This window comes from Microtus oregoni, unplaced genomic scaffold (assembly GCF_018167655.1).
Source record: "Microtus oregoni isolate MIOR12 unplaced genomic scaffold, Mior012 000065F_ref0000479, whole genome shotgun sequence".
NCBI lineage: Eukaryota > Metazoa > Chordata > Mammalia > Rodentia > Cricetidae > Microtus > Microtus oregoni.
In genome coordinates, this window is record NW_024543875.1 from 9,636,055 (window position 1) to 9,651,841 (window position 15,787).

Consider the following 15,787-nt stretch of genomic DNA (forward strand, 5'->3'; position numbering starts at 1 on the left):
AGCTAGTTCCAGGACAGGCTCCAAAACCATAGAGAAACCCTGTCTTGAAAAACCAAAAAAAAAAAAAAGAAAGAAATAGCGTTCATTTATTTATGTGTGTAAGAGATTGGGGGGTTGGGGAGAGACGGAGACCATCACAGAGCATGTGAGAGGCAGAGGACAGCTCTTGGGTAGCCTGTCTTCTCCTTCCACTGTGTGGGCTCCAATCTGATCTTCAGGACTGGCAGCAATAGCGTCTCTCCGCGGAGCCATCTCGCTGCAGGCCCTCTATCTTGATCTAATGGTTGAAGCACCTAAATCATTCCACATCAGGAAACCTTTGGGAATGGCTGCGTTTCATTTCGAGCTCAATGAGGCACTGAAAACAAGTGTCCAACATTTTCTGGTTCATGGTCTCAAGTAAACAATGAGAAATCCCATTTCCTGTTTGGGCTGGGTCCATTGGATTCCAGCCTGACAAAGCTTTGAATTACACAGCGGTGACATGCGAGGGCTTGGAAGGGAAGAAATGAGGCACAGAGGAACGTTGGAACTGTTCCAGGAAACCTGGCTAAAATTAAGTCTCCGAGGAAATAATGGCAGCTAGGCCGTGAGTCAGTGTCCCAAAGGCCAAGTGCATCTTGAAGCAATAAGAGCGCAATGCCCAGGAAGGCCAGCCCAACAAAGGCGCCTTTCTCCTTCTGAGCCCCCCTCCCCATGTTGGCCTCTCAGTGACAGTGTGCTCCACCTAATAGCACACGGGAGCAATGAGCAATATGAATAAGCTGGAAGAAGAATTAGTCCCAGTAGAAATTTACTTCAAATGTAAAGAACATATTGGATTGCAAACTCTTAATGAAAAAGGGGGGTTAAAATGTCAACAAGTTTTGAGCTGATTAAATGTTAAAGTTTAACATAATACTTTAGGTTCGCTGAAATAAAATAATTTAAATTAACTTCATTTGTACTCTTTGGGGGACTACTAGCATACTTTTTATTAATGTTTTTATTAAAATAAAATTCTATCATTTCCCTTCATTTTCCTTACCCCATCTCCTCCCATGCCCCTTTCCCTCCCAAATTCCTTGCTTTATATATGTAATGTATGCATATAAATATATAGCTGCAGCCTACTGAGTCCTTCAGCACGGCGTGTATGCGATTTCAGGGATGCGATTTCAGTTAGATGATCAATGAGGGGGCCTTTCCATGAGGGAAGACCCTTCTCCCACTCTCAGCACGCCTTAGTTGCCTGTAGCTCTTTCTCGAGGGGTGGGGCCTCATGAGTCTTCCCCCATCCATATTAGCACGTCTGTGGGTGTTGTCCGTGTCCAGAGCTTCTTCAGGCAGCCATATTGTTTCATCAGCCTGGGTGGAGCTTTCCTGTCGTTTCTAGGAGACACGCTCGCTCTCACAGAGGACTTCCTGGTTCTCGGGCTCTTGCAGTCTTCCCGCCCCTTCTGCCTCAATGTCCCTTGAGCTCTGGGTGCAGGAGTTGTGTTGTCGTCCTATCCACTAGGGCCAGGCAGTGCATTTTGACCAATTGTGGTTTTCTCTAGCAGTCTCTGACCGTTGCAAAGAGAAGTTTCTTTGGTGGAGCTTGGGAGCTATACTTCTCTGTGAGTTTAAAGATAAATATTTGGAATGCAGTCCGGAAATGTGCTTTAGCAAAGTGGGGGTGGGTTCTCCCTTAAGATCCGTGGTATCATTCGGCCTGGGTTGTTGGTTAGGTTTTCAGTATGGGGCATGATTTCCGTTCTGCTGAAAAGACCCTTAAGTCCAGTCAAACAGGACCGGCTACTGTCAAGATATGAGTGCCACTATTTCACCCTGGGGCTACCTTGCCGTGCTAGTTGTTGTGATTCAGAGGCTTCACAACTGGGTAGAGCTATTTGTTGCTTCCCTGTCTTGATAGCATGCATAGCATCGTCTGGTTCTAGGAAAGACTACCCTCGAGGAGGAAGCTTTCACATCCGGCTTGCATCCCCTGGGTCCTGCCTCTGAAGTGCATGATGTCTTCAGCAATAGGGACTTATCTTCAACCTCTGGGAGGTAACCAAGGGCAACAGTAACTGTTTTTGGAGTCTCTTGGAGTTCCCCTGACCAACAACTTGAAACGGGATTTCTCATAACTGGTACTTTGGTTTTTCTCAGATGTTCTATGACTTTTTGGGGAAGCATTTTCGGCCCAAGGAGCTTAACTTTATTTAAACTATATAGAGGGCTAAAGAGATGGCTCAGTTTTAAAGGACAGGCTCACAAGCAAAAACAAACTATATATGTACATGTATACATACATACACTTATATGTAATTTGAGGTAAGTAGAAAATATTATGATTCCTACAGCCTTTTTCAAACAACATCCGTGTTGTTTCCCCTCCTCTTTTTCTCTCCTTCTGTACGGACCTCCCTCCCTGTCTTATTCAGTGTGCCATTGCTACAAAGAGACACCATGACCATGGCAACTCTTGTAAAAGAAAAACATTTCACTGGGGATGGCTTACAGAGTCAGAGATCTAGTCCGTCCCCATCATGGGAGTGAGTATAGCGGCACAGAGGCACACATGGTGCTGGAGAAGTTGCTGAGAGTTTTACACCTGGATCTGTACGCTGCAGGAAGAGAGAGGCACACAGGGCCTGGCCTTGGCTTTTAAAACACCAAAGCCCACCCCCAGAGACGCATTTACTCCAACAAGGACACACTTCCTAATCCCTCTCTCCTTGTGCCACTCCCTGATGGCTAAGCACTCAACTATGTGAGCCTCTGGGGACCATTCTTCTTCAAATGACCACACTCCCTCTCCCTCCCCCATTTTTCTGTTTCCTCCCTTATATCACCCTATCCTATCTGGCACTTCTCCACACTCTGTCACCATAAGATGCTTTTATTTGGTACTTGAGCATTTCAATGTGACCACTATAAATATATTTGCGTGTCAAACTGTTCGTGTGTGTCTGTATGCATATATGTGTGCAGATATGCATGAATCTCTCATCGACCCTAGAGTCCGGCTGAATTCCCGAAAACTGGCTAAACAGCAAGCCTTGCAAATCCTCTCATTTCTGCCTCCCCAGTGATGGAATCACAGGAACATGCCGCTCATCTGGCTCTTCATTTATTTATTTCTCATAGCATGAGTTCTGGGGATCTGAACTTAGGTCCTCATGCTTGTAAAACAAGCCACCAACTGAACTCGCTGAATGATGTCAGTGAGAGTGTGAGGCCTGGGAAAGCCTCAGCTGAGCAAACAGAAACTTGTGGCTGTCAATTCTGAAGTGACATCTGGGTCCCAGAGCCCATGCTAGGGCAGAGTACGCCTCAAAGCAGGACACACTCAGGAGCAAAATCTTCCCTAGTGTTCCTTGGAGGTGAATAAGCTGAACTGCTGAAGTATGGATGGATGGTTCCAGAAAGCAGGGAAGCCACACTGGCTGACCCCTCACTTCTGCTATGGGCTATGAGCTGACAAACACATTTGCCCAAGATCTCTGCATTCCAAGCAGGTACGTTCTCCGCCACCTCCTGTATACTTTACCCTTTTAGAGACGAGTGTCTCAACCGTTGTTCCGCCACATCGTGGTTACGCATGGGGTGCACGGCAGTAACACATCTGTTCCTTTGTCAGGGCCTGGGAATCTTCCCTGATAGAGACAGGGAAGTCACATTCAGAAGACTTGGGTTGCTTCCCATGGGGAAAGAGGAGTGAGCAATGTGTTATTATCATAAACAGGAACACTCTGAGCTTGTGGGAATGGGGCAGAAGAAGCTATTGTCTTTGGCCACTCTGTGTACATGTCAACCTTGACCCTTCTCATCCTAAACTTTGAACCCTTGACTACAGAGAGGAGCCCACAAGGCAGGATGGAGCAATCCATCCTATTTGCCTCAGCCACAACAGTAGATTCAGAATGGAAAAGTAGCCAGGCATGGTGGTGCACACCTTAAATCCAGGTACTCAGGACACAGAGGCAGGTAGGTGAGTCTCTGTGAGTTTGGGGCCAACCTGGTCTACAGAGTGAGTTCTAGGACAACCAGAGCTACATGGAGAAACCCTGTTTCTGAGAAGAAGAAGAAGAAGAAGAAGAAGAAGAAGAAGAAGAAGAGGAGGAGGAGGAGGAGGAGGAGGAGGAGGAGGAGGAGGAGGAAGAAGAAGAAGAGGAGGAGGAGGAAAGAATGGGAATGCAACATCTGTTGCTCTGCCTGGAGCTGCTGGAAAAAACTTCCTTTCTTGATGAAGCAGCTGCCAGACCCTGAGCCCAGCACTATCTGTGTCTCTGTTACCTGGTGTGTGGAGGATGATCGTGTGGACTGGCTCCCCAGAGAGTCACTGCTTCCTGCAGATCTGCTTTGACTGTCTGAGCAGCCTCACCTTTCTTTGTAAGTCAATGTACATTAAACTTCTAATGTGCAGCACAGGAGCCTTGAAACCCATCAACTAAACCTCCGCTTCCATTAGAGTGTGTGTGTGTGTGTGTGTGTGTGTGTGTGTGTGTGTGTGTGTGTCTGTGTATGTAGGCACGCACATGTGGGAGCCTGGAGAGGCCAGAACAGCATGTCTGATCTTTGGAGCTGGACTCACAGCATCTGTGAGCCACCTGGTGACTACGCTGGGATTTGAACATTGATCCTCACAACAGAGCAACACTTTTAACTGTTGAGTCATCTCTACAGCCCCCCCCCCATTCTGTGTGCATATACACCAACCAAATAAATTTAATTTTGCCTTATTTGTTTTTATTGTGGCTATAAGCATGTGTGAATGCACACAAAAGAATAAAGCTAAATCCATAGTTTTGTCCCGTATAAAAATCAAGTCAGAGTGAACAAAACCTTAATTTATAACCATAAATACTAAAATTACTAGAGGGAGGCATAGAGAGTGCTCCTCCAGGGATGGGTGCAGGCAAGAGCACTCCGAACAGCTTGTCCATCACATAGGCACCAGCACCAGCAGTCAATAACGGGGCTACATGACTATTAAAGTTTCCGCGAGTAAGCGAGGGAAGCTATCAGCAGAGCGAACAGCCAGCCACGGAATGGGAGACATTCCCATCTACACTCCAGATGGCGGGATAATAGCCAGAACTTACAGAGAACTTAAAAAGTAATGCAGAAGAGAAACAACAAAACCCAAAGATGGATTAGTAAAATGAGCAGAGAGTTCTCAAAAGAAGAAACACAACTTGCTGGTGTGTAGGGGGTTGTTGCTGTTGTTTATCTGTTTGTTTGCTTTTGATTTCCAACATCCCTAGTCATTTGGAGAGATGCAAACTCAAACAACTCTGAGATCCCAGCTCACCTCAGCCAGACTAGCTAGCAGCAGGAAGTTCGGCAGCAGATGCTGAAGAGGATGTGGGGAAAGAAGAAACCCTAATTCACTGCAGTTGGGAGTGCAGAACTAGCATGGAGATTAATATGGAGTTTTCTGAAGGACAGAACTACCAAAGAGCCCAGCTAGGCCATTCCTGGACATGCAAGGTATTCAGTTCTGCCACAGAGACACTTGCACACTCGTGCTTAGTGCTATTTTATTCACAAAAGCCAGGAAATGGAGCCAGTCTAGATGTCCATCAAAACACAAGTGAATAACGAAAACGTGGTCCATTACACAGCGGGACTGCAGTCAGCTGCAAAGAAAAATGAAATCATGAAATTGCAGTGGATTTGTCTGGAAAGTGTAGTATCAAGCAAGGTGATCCAAACTCAGAAAGACAAAAAATGCATATTCTCTCACCTATGCAGGCCCTAGTCTATAATATTTAATGTATATAGTATACATGTTTGTATACAAAAGGATATGAATGTGGATAGCCTAAACAACTAAAGAAAAGATCATCAAGAGAGGGTAAAATAGGTGATGATGAAGGATGGAGTGAGCAGAAGGACACATGAGGTATGGAAGAAAAAAAAAGAGACTGAAGGGGTAGGCCACCAGGTGGGGTGAGAGTGTCAAGTTAGCAGGGATGTGGGAGATCAAGTGGGAGGATAATCCCTGAAGTTCACTCTGTTCAAAAATGCCATGATATTTAATCGTCTGTATGCTAATCTTAAAATTGAAAATAAGGGGTGAAAATAGTAGCGATAATACACAGTAGGTTCTTTTCATTCAAGAAACAAGACCTATAAATGAATGTATTAATCCAGGGGAGATCTCTGCAGAGACGCAGGCAGGAAAGCTGAGAGCCACAGTCCAGCTGGAGGCCCTCTCCTGCTCTCCTACCTGCCTGCCCACCTGCCCGCCTGAACCACCAGAATTGACAGCCTCCCATCCTCCCCACACCGCAGCCGCAAGAGCATAGAATCTAGACTTCCACTCAGCCCTCCCTCACATAACACCGCTGGAGCCTGCTAGAGCCAGAGGAATCTTTGGCTTTACCTTCCTTCCTAGATCAAATGCACGTAACAGATATCTACAGGATATTCTGTCCACATGCTATAGGACACACATGGTCCTCAACAGCCCATGAACTTTCTCTGGAATAGATCATTTATTAAGACATGAATCAAAGCGGGGTGGTAGTGGTGCACACCTTTAATCCCAACACTCAGGAGGCAGAGGCAGGCGGATCTCTGTGAGTTTGAGGCCAGCCTGGTCTACAAAGTTCATTCCAGGACAGGCTCCAAAGCTACACAGAGAAACCCTGTCTCAAAAAACAAAAACAAAAGCAAACAAACAAACAAAAAGACACAAATCAACAAATATGAGAAAGTAGAAATAACTTCTTATATCCTACCCAATCCCTGTGGAATAAGACTGTAAATCAACAGCAAGAGAAACTCTAGAACACACACAAACTCATAGAGGGTAAAGGTCACACTGTGAGATGATGCAAAGGAAACCGCCAACCAAGTGAGGCGTCTGCAGAATGGTGGGAACCCCACCAGTTACACATCCAACAGAGGGTTGTTCTCTAGACAATACAAAGGATTCAACAAGCTAAGTATCAAAATAACAAAAACTCAATCAAAATATGGGTCATGAAACAAACCAAAGGTCTCAAAAGCAGAACTCCAAATAGCTAACAAACAGTTTTAAAAGTGTTTGACATCATCCCAGCCCCATCATCCCAGGCAGAATGCCTGTTATCAAGGACACAGAGAGCAGCCAGTACAGGTGAGGAAGGAAAGGGGACACTTACCACTCGGTGATGGGAGTAGGCACAGCCACTGCAGAAATTAGTGTCAAGTTTTCTTTGAAAGCTAAAAACAAAACTGCCAAATGACGCACCTATGCCACTCTAGGGCATACAGTCAAAGGTCCTCACATCTTCCTAGAGAGACGCTTGCACATCCATGGATGTGGTTATTCACAGTATGTAGGAAATAGAATCAGCGTAGACAGCCACCGACTAATAAATGCGCAATGAAAGTGTGGTTACATGCTCGTGTAAGTGCGGTAAGTGTGGTTACATGCTCACATGTGGACCTCATAATACCAGTAAAGAAAGTATTCCCACTCTACAGGTGTAAAAACTAAATTGAGGCTAAATGACTTGGAACACAGGGGAAACTGGTTGTTTAAAGAGGGAACTCAAACTCCCTTCTTTCCTTCCTTCCTCCCTCCTTCCCTTCCTTCTTTTCTTAATGCCATTCTATCATGCTAGAGACCTAAGATGCGAGACTGTGAAAATAAAGAAGGAAGGAAGACCCCTGCCTCCCAAGACCCTGCTAGGTGCCATAGCTCTCGGATGGCTTCTGTACTCCATCACTTTTATCCAAATCCCACGGACTCCCAAGGCAGTGATGGAATAGAGTCATCCTCTCAGTGGGAAGGGCTGTGAGGCTAACAAGGCGGCAGAGTCTGGCTTTGAGCATGCGTCTGCAAACACTGAGACATCTTCCCGTCATCTTCAGTGACCCCCCCCCCCTTTCACTCCAAGCTTCTAGATCCTCCCCTCCCGTAAGTTCTGCCATCCATACCTAACCCTGACATTGGCTGTGGCTCTCAACCCAGTTTGTGTCCCCCTCAAGGCCCACATGGCACCTTATCTTGTGCCAAGTTCAGAAGTCCCACCATGGAAATGTAAGGCATAGGGGCTTGCCCTTTTACCTAATAGCAAGTCCTCAAACGTATTTCTGTATTAAAAGTCAACATAGAGACATTATCAAGCAACACACACACACACACACACACACACACACACACACACATGCAAATTTCTGAAATAAGCCTGAGATTTCCATCCAGCTGTGGCTTAGAATGGAATGCTTCAGTGCAGAAGTATAAAAGAAACTGAGCAAACAGGATAAAGGGCTTAGGGTGGAATTTCAGAACTTCTCATTTGCCCCGCTTGCATTGCAGACTCAGCTCACGCCCATCCCCCCAAAACTACTCAGTACCTTACTGCACCCCTTCATCTTCCTCGTCTCTCCGCTCTCCCTGCAGCCCTGATTCCCTTCTGCTCATTTAAAGACGTTCTTGCCTAGAATATTAGTCGGGTCTCTAGAGGAGAAAAACTGCTAGAATATTATGAAATAAATATATATGAAATATAGGAAATATATATATATATGCATATACACTTGGAGGTTCTGGAGGAAGGGAAATGTGTTAGACAGGCTCACAGGCTGTGGTCGGGCAGCCCAACAATATCTGTCTCCTGATGGGAAGGCCGACAATCCATGAATTGTCACTCTACTGGATGTCTCAGTCATCTGGATTTGGCCCTGGAGCCCCGGAGGATTCTGGGAGGGCTGCTCATCTTCAGTCGACGTTGAAATCCTGAAGAAGTTCTCATATTGGCGAAGGATTGCCTCCGCAGCGGGATAGATGAACTCGCCAGTGAGTGAGGGCAAGTTCCTTTCCTCCAAGCCCTTTAATGTGGGCTGCCACCAGAACGTGGGGTTCTGACTTCAGGTGGGTCTCCCTCCTCAAATAGCCCAGCCAAAAATATTCCTCAAAGGCACGCCCAGCAGCTTAAACTTCTTGATTCCAGATATAATCAAGCAACCAGGATTAGCTTTCACACCTCCCTTGGAGTCTTCTAGGCTCACACTCTCTCCCATCCACTAACCTTGTCCCAGCTACTGTTGGACATGCTCCATGTTACACTAATCGGCTGTGGAATCAGGGGCTGTATCTGCTATATCTTTGCTCCCTCCTGCATGGAATAGATATTATTCCCAGAGAAACAAAAACATAAATATAACAAGCACTTACATCTATGATGCCTCATATCATCTAAGCCTCATAAAAATCCCACAAGGAAGTTGTCCTATTTTACAGATATGAAAACTGACACTTAGAGGCGAAGCATCTCTTACGAGGCCACACAGGTGGGAAAGGACAGCGCCGTTCAGACTCCAGGGCTTGTGCTTTCAACCAACTCAGTGTCTTTTCTTCCCCCTCTGAAAATGATGGTGGAAATCATGAAATAACGTCCACAGGTCTACAGATAGTAGAATCATGCCAATGGCCCCCAATTTCACCTAACTCTCAAACTCTTTAGATATAATAAAATAGTTGTTGATTCAAGTTACTGAGTGTTTGGGGGGGTTGTTAGGCTGCAACAGAAAGCCAGACCATCCTTGCTCTAGAACAGTCTGCATACTCCTTGTTGATGCCCAAAAGTCCCCTGCCATAGTCAAGTGTCTTCCTGTAGGCCACCTCTGAGATTCCCTCCCTCAACACACCCCCAATCTTAGACTTTATCTGCCTCTCTCTTTCTCTCCCCTGTCATTCTTGCCTTCTTCCCAGAACGACCTGTGTCTTCGCAAAGGTACACTTGGGATTTCAGGTAACCTCTGAGATGAAGATGAGGAGAGAAATGATTGTGACCTTTGAGAGAGAGCCATGTTAGTTCACATCTTTGCATATAAGCCCAAAGATGACCATCGATTTTATACCAGATGTGAGACAGCTGTTCACATTCCTCTCCCCCAGCAGAAGGCCTTCATTAATACTCCATTCCTTCTGAATTCAATAACAACTTGAAATGTATCCTTTGGCATGACATTCCATATTTCATTACCTTTCAGGGACGAAAGTCTCTTGTAATGAATAAAAGTGCTAATGGAAGTGGGGCTGGAGAGGGGCCTCTATGGCTGAAATCACTTGAGGCTGCTGCAGGACAGCTCTGATTCCATTCCTAGTACCCTCTTGGTGGCTCACAACTGTGTAACTCCAGTTCCAGGAGATCTGTCGCCCCCTTCTGGCCTCCTCAGGAAACAGGCAGCCTAGACAGACAAACACTCATACACATGACATTTTAAAGTATTAGTTTAAAATGTAAAGTCTCCCTTTTCCTAAGACCCTCTATTACTAGTACTTTCCCCAGCCATGATGCAGTGATAGTATCCATCTGTGGTATTAAGTTTGTTTCCTAAGCTGCTTGATAATGGCGCCTGTAATGGCTACATTTGAACAAGGTGTTATTCAGAATGCCTCATAATCACCAGTCCCCCTGGAAATGCTTTCTCATGATGGTCACAAGACATACATACTTCCCTCCCAACTCTGCTGTTCTTATTAACAAAGAATTTACCCATCAAAACTAAGGTTTTTTCATCCCTGGCTAGCTGGGGTTTGAATAAGCTTTTAACCATGTACCAATAGATTCTTAATAATAATAATAATAAAGACCATCTCAAGAAGACAAATGCCACTATTATGAGGCTGTTTATAAAAAATCCCAAATGACTTCCTGTTTCCTGGCTTAGCCTTCAGGTGCCTGCCCAGATGTGTGCCATTTCCCATGGGTTCCAGAGGAAGTAGAAAAGCCATTGATTGTCCTTGGGTTTCAATGCTCTGTCTTTGTTCTTGGTTTCAGGTGGCACCCAACAGGGAAGCAAGGTCTTATCTTGTGGCCTTACCAAGATCACTTGTTACCAAACATGCAAAAATAGGACTGTCACACGTTGACACGCATTTCCCACCCATAGGAAGCTTTCCTCCAACCACCTTGATTATACCTTTCTTTACCCCACTTCCGGTTTGCCGCCAATCCAGATAGACCCATCTCCCCTGATCACTGAGCTAACAGCTACCCAGCCCTCCGTACTCCACACCATCTTTCTGAAGTCAACACTGACCACTTGAATGACTTTTCTTCAGACCCTCAGAGCTCGGCATGTATTAGGTCTGCATCATTCCTAGCTATGCCCCCAAACGGTGACATGGAGTGGCCTGTGAACTCTGTTGCATTGTTTGCCTTCCCAACATCATCTTTAGGTTCCTGGAAGGGAAGGAAGTCTATGCTGCCCAAGTTTGGATGAGCCACAATGCTTATTAAAGAGCAAGGTAGACAGAAAACTCTTGATTATCATCTGATGAGCAAAGGAGAAGGGAACCTCATCATTCATCTCTTAATGGTAATAATATCACTTACTATTTTTTTTTATTTGAGTTACTATTGTAATGAAACACCATGACCATAAAGTGAGTTGGAGATAAAAGTGTTTATTTCACTCACAGTTCATAGAACAGTTCATCATCAAAAGCAGTGAGGGCAGGAACTCAAGCAGGATAGGACCCTGGAGGCAGGAGCTGATGCAGAGGTCATAGAGGGGGGCTGCTTACTGACTTGCTCCCCATGGCTTGCTCACTCTGCTTTCTTATAGAACCCAGGACCACCAGCCCAGGCATGGCACCACCCACAATGGGCTGGGCCTCCGCCATTAATCACTAATTAAGAAAATGCCCTACAGGCTTGATTACAGCCCAATCTTATGCAGGTGTTTTCTCAATTGAAGTCTCCTCCTCTGTGGTGACTTTGGCTTTTTAAGTTGACATAAAACTATCCAGCGCACTATTATTAAGCTTGCTTTAGAGAGACACGGTGATATCCCATAAGCCAAAAACCTCAAAGAACTCAATAAGCCTAAGAAAGCACGCCTCAGCAGGATATTGTATTTGTTTGTGAGTTGGTCAAGCCTGAGCTTCCCTGAGAACCTCCAAGTAGGTAGAGCCAGGAGCTGCAGTAACCAGAAGGCTTTGAAATGTGGGCTAGGGAAGAGGCAGGGTGAAACACTGAGGTACTGGAAGCAGAAGCCAAATGCCTAGGAATAGGGCCATCACCTCTAGTTCACCCTGAACAACAAGAAAGTCTCCTTTGAGGCAATGACTCAAGTGCCACAGAGATGGGGCCCAAGGTTGGTGCTGCAGAGCAGCACCCGGGTTGGGGAGGGTGTCGGGAAGCCTCACAGGCAGAGGGGCTGTTTCCAGCCAGGACTCTCACCCAGTTGGTGGGCTGCAGGCAGGCCAGTGCACCTGGGAAGCACAACAACTCTTCCTAGTTCCCAAACTGGAAAGGGACATGAGGGGAAGAAGTGAGGATGGATATGGTCATATTTCATTGTATACATTTATGAATTTATCAAAGAATACTTTTATTTTTCACTCTTTTAAGATGAAGGATATTCTTTTAAAAAGACACTCTCACAGGGGCTGAACAGATGGCTCAGCGGTTAAGAGTGCTGACTGCTCTTCCACTAGACCTGAGTTAGATTCCCAGCGCATGCATGGTAGCTCACGCATGGTAGCTCACAACCATCTGTAACTCCCGTGTCAGAAGATCTGACACCCTCTTCTGACCTCCATGGACAGTAGGCACCCAAGTAGTGTACAGATATACACCCAAACCCATAAAGTAGTAATAAAAAATGAAAGCTTTACTCTTGCAGTATTCTATTGGGTTACAATCTTTCTGTTCTGTCTTCTGCAATGGTTCCTGAGTCTTAAGTCGGGGAGTGTTTTGTAGATGTACCCGTCAGGCCTGGGCTCCACAACTCTGCATTTTGATTGGTTGTGGTTTTCTGTAATGGTCTCCATCTGTGGCAAAGAGAACTTTCCTCCATGAGGGGTGAAGACCTCACTTATCAATGGGAAAAAGAACTAATGTTCATTGATTGTTGTTAGGGATCGTGCTGGTTTGGTAAATTAGAGGTTGTAGATTTCCCTCCAATAACCATGATTTTACCAGCACTGAGTACTTAGCTAGGTTTCCAGGAACAGATCTGGTTTCACTCCTGTTGGGTTGGTCTTAAGTCAAACTAGGGAGCTTTGGTTACCACCAAGCTGTGTGCCACTACTGCACCCCACAGGGCTATTGTTTTGCTGGTCATTGATGTGGTTCTTAGGCAACATAGCTGGACGAGCCAGCTGTCGGTTAACCAGCCTTCCAGGTGATTCTGATTTGTGCTCAAGTTTACAAACTACTGGACTAAATAATCCTGAGGCACCCATAAGGAAGAACAGACATTTATTAGAGTGTTCACCCTGGAATCTCACTAACCTGGTACCCATGTAGCTGACCATTCTTGTTAAACAATGTAATTTTTGAAATCTTTAATTTTATTTACTCTAAATCATTGGCTTAATATTCTCTGTATTACAAGTCCCCAGTGACTACTTGATCCATCACTGCTTATTGCTTTCAGTAATTCTTTATAGGGCACTGCATAATCCGAGTTCCCTCCTCTCCATTAGCCCACCTGAGCCTCTCTGCAGTCCTACGAGCTACGTTAGAGTAGATACCATGTTAATCGTTTTCCCAGCTGAGAAATAACACAGATACTACCTTGTGTTCTGCAGTTACTCATTTCTGTAAAAAGTATCCAGTCTCTCATCCTGTGAGGCGATGGGATAAGCATATGGAAGACAGAAAAGGAACTTGTGGTACAATTCCAAGTTAAAACAAGTGTTCCCATTCGGAGCAGATTAATCCCCTAAGGCTCTGGAAGATCCATAGGAGAGTGTGAGTGTGGCAGAGGCAGGCTTCATAGCTGCTCAGAAGCTCATCTAACTAGATAAGAGAGGAGTCTCTCCCAGGAGCAGAAAAGAAGTTTATAGCGACCAGAGAGAGGAAGGCTTCATAGCTGTAGCTGGGGTCTTGGTGGGATCCACACTTACCACTAAAAGTGACCTTGGGGGGATGTCACAATCTGCACTCTTTAGTGATCTATCTTGATATCACAACATTTACTTGGGATATCAAACATTCATGTTAGAGGGATATTATTAGAGACAGCTTCTCAGTATGGCCTCAGGGTTCTCACACTCCTGCCTCGGTCTCCTAAGTGCTGGGTTAGAGCCTGTAGCGCCACATTTGGCTGCCTATGATTCACCAAACACTAGCGTTAAGTTTTACCTTTCTCCAAGGAAACATGAGGACCTTAGAGCACTTTTCCTTCACCTACCCTCTCATGATTTACAAACTAAGGTTATCAGATTTTTTTTTTCTTTTCTGAGACAATGTTTCACTATATAGCCCAGGCTGGCCTCAACTCTGTGTCCTCTCTACCTCAACCTGCACAATGCTGGCATGGTAGGCGCGAGCCATCAGCTCTGGCCTGAGTCTACATTGTAAGCCTGACTGGAAAGCAAAGCATGGTGGCTCACAGTTGTCACCCTAAATAAACAAACACTGCCAGACATTACTGTTTCCATTTTCATCACTGCAGCCATTTGATAGTTTCTGTTTTCATCCCTCTTCACTGTTTTCCAGCTCCAAGCTTCCACCTGGGATCACTTTCTCTCTACCCAAAGAATATCTTGCAGAGTTTTCTTTAATGCAGGTTTTCCAGCCGCCCTTCTTCCTGCTGGCATGTGAACGACTTCATTTACCACTGTTTCTACCGGGTGCAGAGTTCGACACTGGCCATGGATTTCTTTCAACAAACATTCTACTGTCTTTCCATTTCCACTTCTTGTGTTTAGGGGTCAGCCCTCTTTCTGTTTTCTTCTTCTACACCCCAGTCTGCTTTCAAGGTTCCCCACTTTGCTTTTGATCTCCCGAAATTTGACCATGATGTGTCTAGATCTGAGTGTCTTAAATTTATCCTGTTTGAGATTTATAGGACTTTTATTAATTTGGGGGAAATTCTTAACCTTTTTCTTTCCTCAAAAGACCCACCTCACTCCTACCCTCTTCTGTCCCTTCCGTTTGGGACTCTATTCGCATATAATACACATTACAGGAGCTTTTGACCCCAGTCATACCCTTTGCCCTCTTTCTGGGTTCTGTCTGCGTAGTTACTTCTTGACCCACCTTCCTGTTCTATTGTTTATTGGTAAGCACATTCACTGGGGTCTTCATGTCTGTTATTATCCTTTGTCTTTCAGTTAGAGAGGCTTCGGAGTTTATTCAAGCTAAACAACTATTTCTGTAACTTATAGTCACTACTGAACTCTGTTTGGCCTCTCATGTCCTCTAACATGTAACAAGCAGAGTTGCTTTCAAGTCTGGGCACGGCAAGCCTACGTCAAGCATAACCTGAGCACACTTTGGCACTGGACCTGAGTTTGGCTCTGTGCTCCCAGATCAAGAAGCTCACAGCTCATCTTCTGCTAATGGGAGTACAAACTAGTCCAGTCACTACAGAAGTCAGTATGGAGATTTCTGGAGAAACTAAAATTAAAATAACTATAAGAAGCAGCTGTACCTCCCCTTGGTGCCCAAAAGCAAAGGGAGGGATAAGGAAAATGCGGCATATGTATAATGGAATTTTCTGCTTTTTTGATATTTAAAAATATGTGGATGTGTGTGAGGATGCAAGCATCCATTTGCACAAGTATGGAGGTGTGAAAAGGATGTTGGGAGTCCTCTATTTCTCTCCACCGTATTCCCTTGGGACAAAGCCTTTCATTAAACAGTTGAATATGGCTGCTCTTGGCTTTTTATATGGGTGCCAGGGATCTAAACCCAGGTCCTTGTGATTGCGCGCCCAGCCCTTTTGCTCACTGAGCCATCTCTCAAGCTACCACAATGCATATTTTCAGCCATAAAGTATGAAGTAATATCTCACTAGAAAATGGATGTTAACTGGTGATGATCACCAAGTGAATTAAGCCAGTCTCAGAGAGACA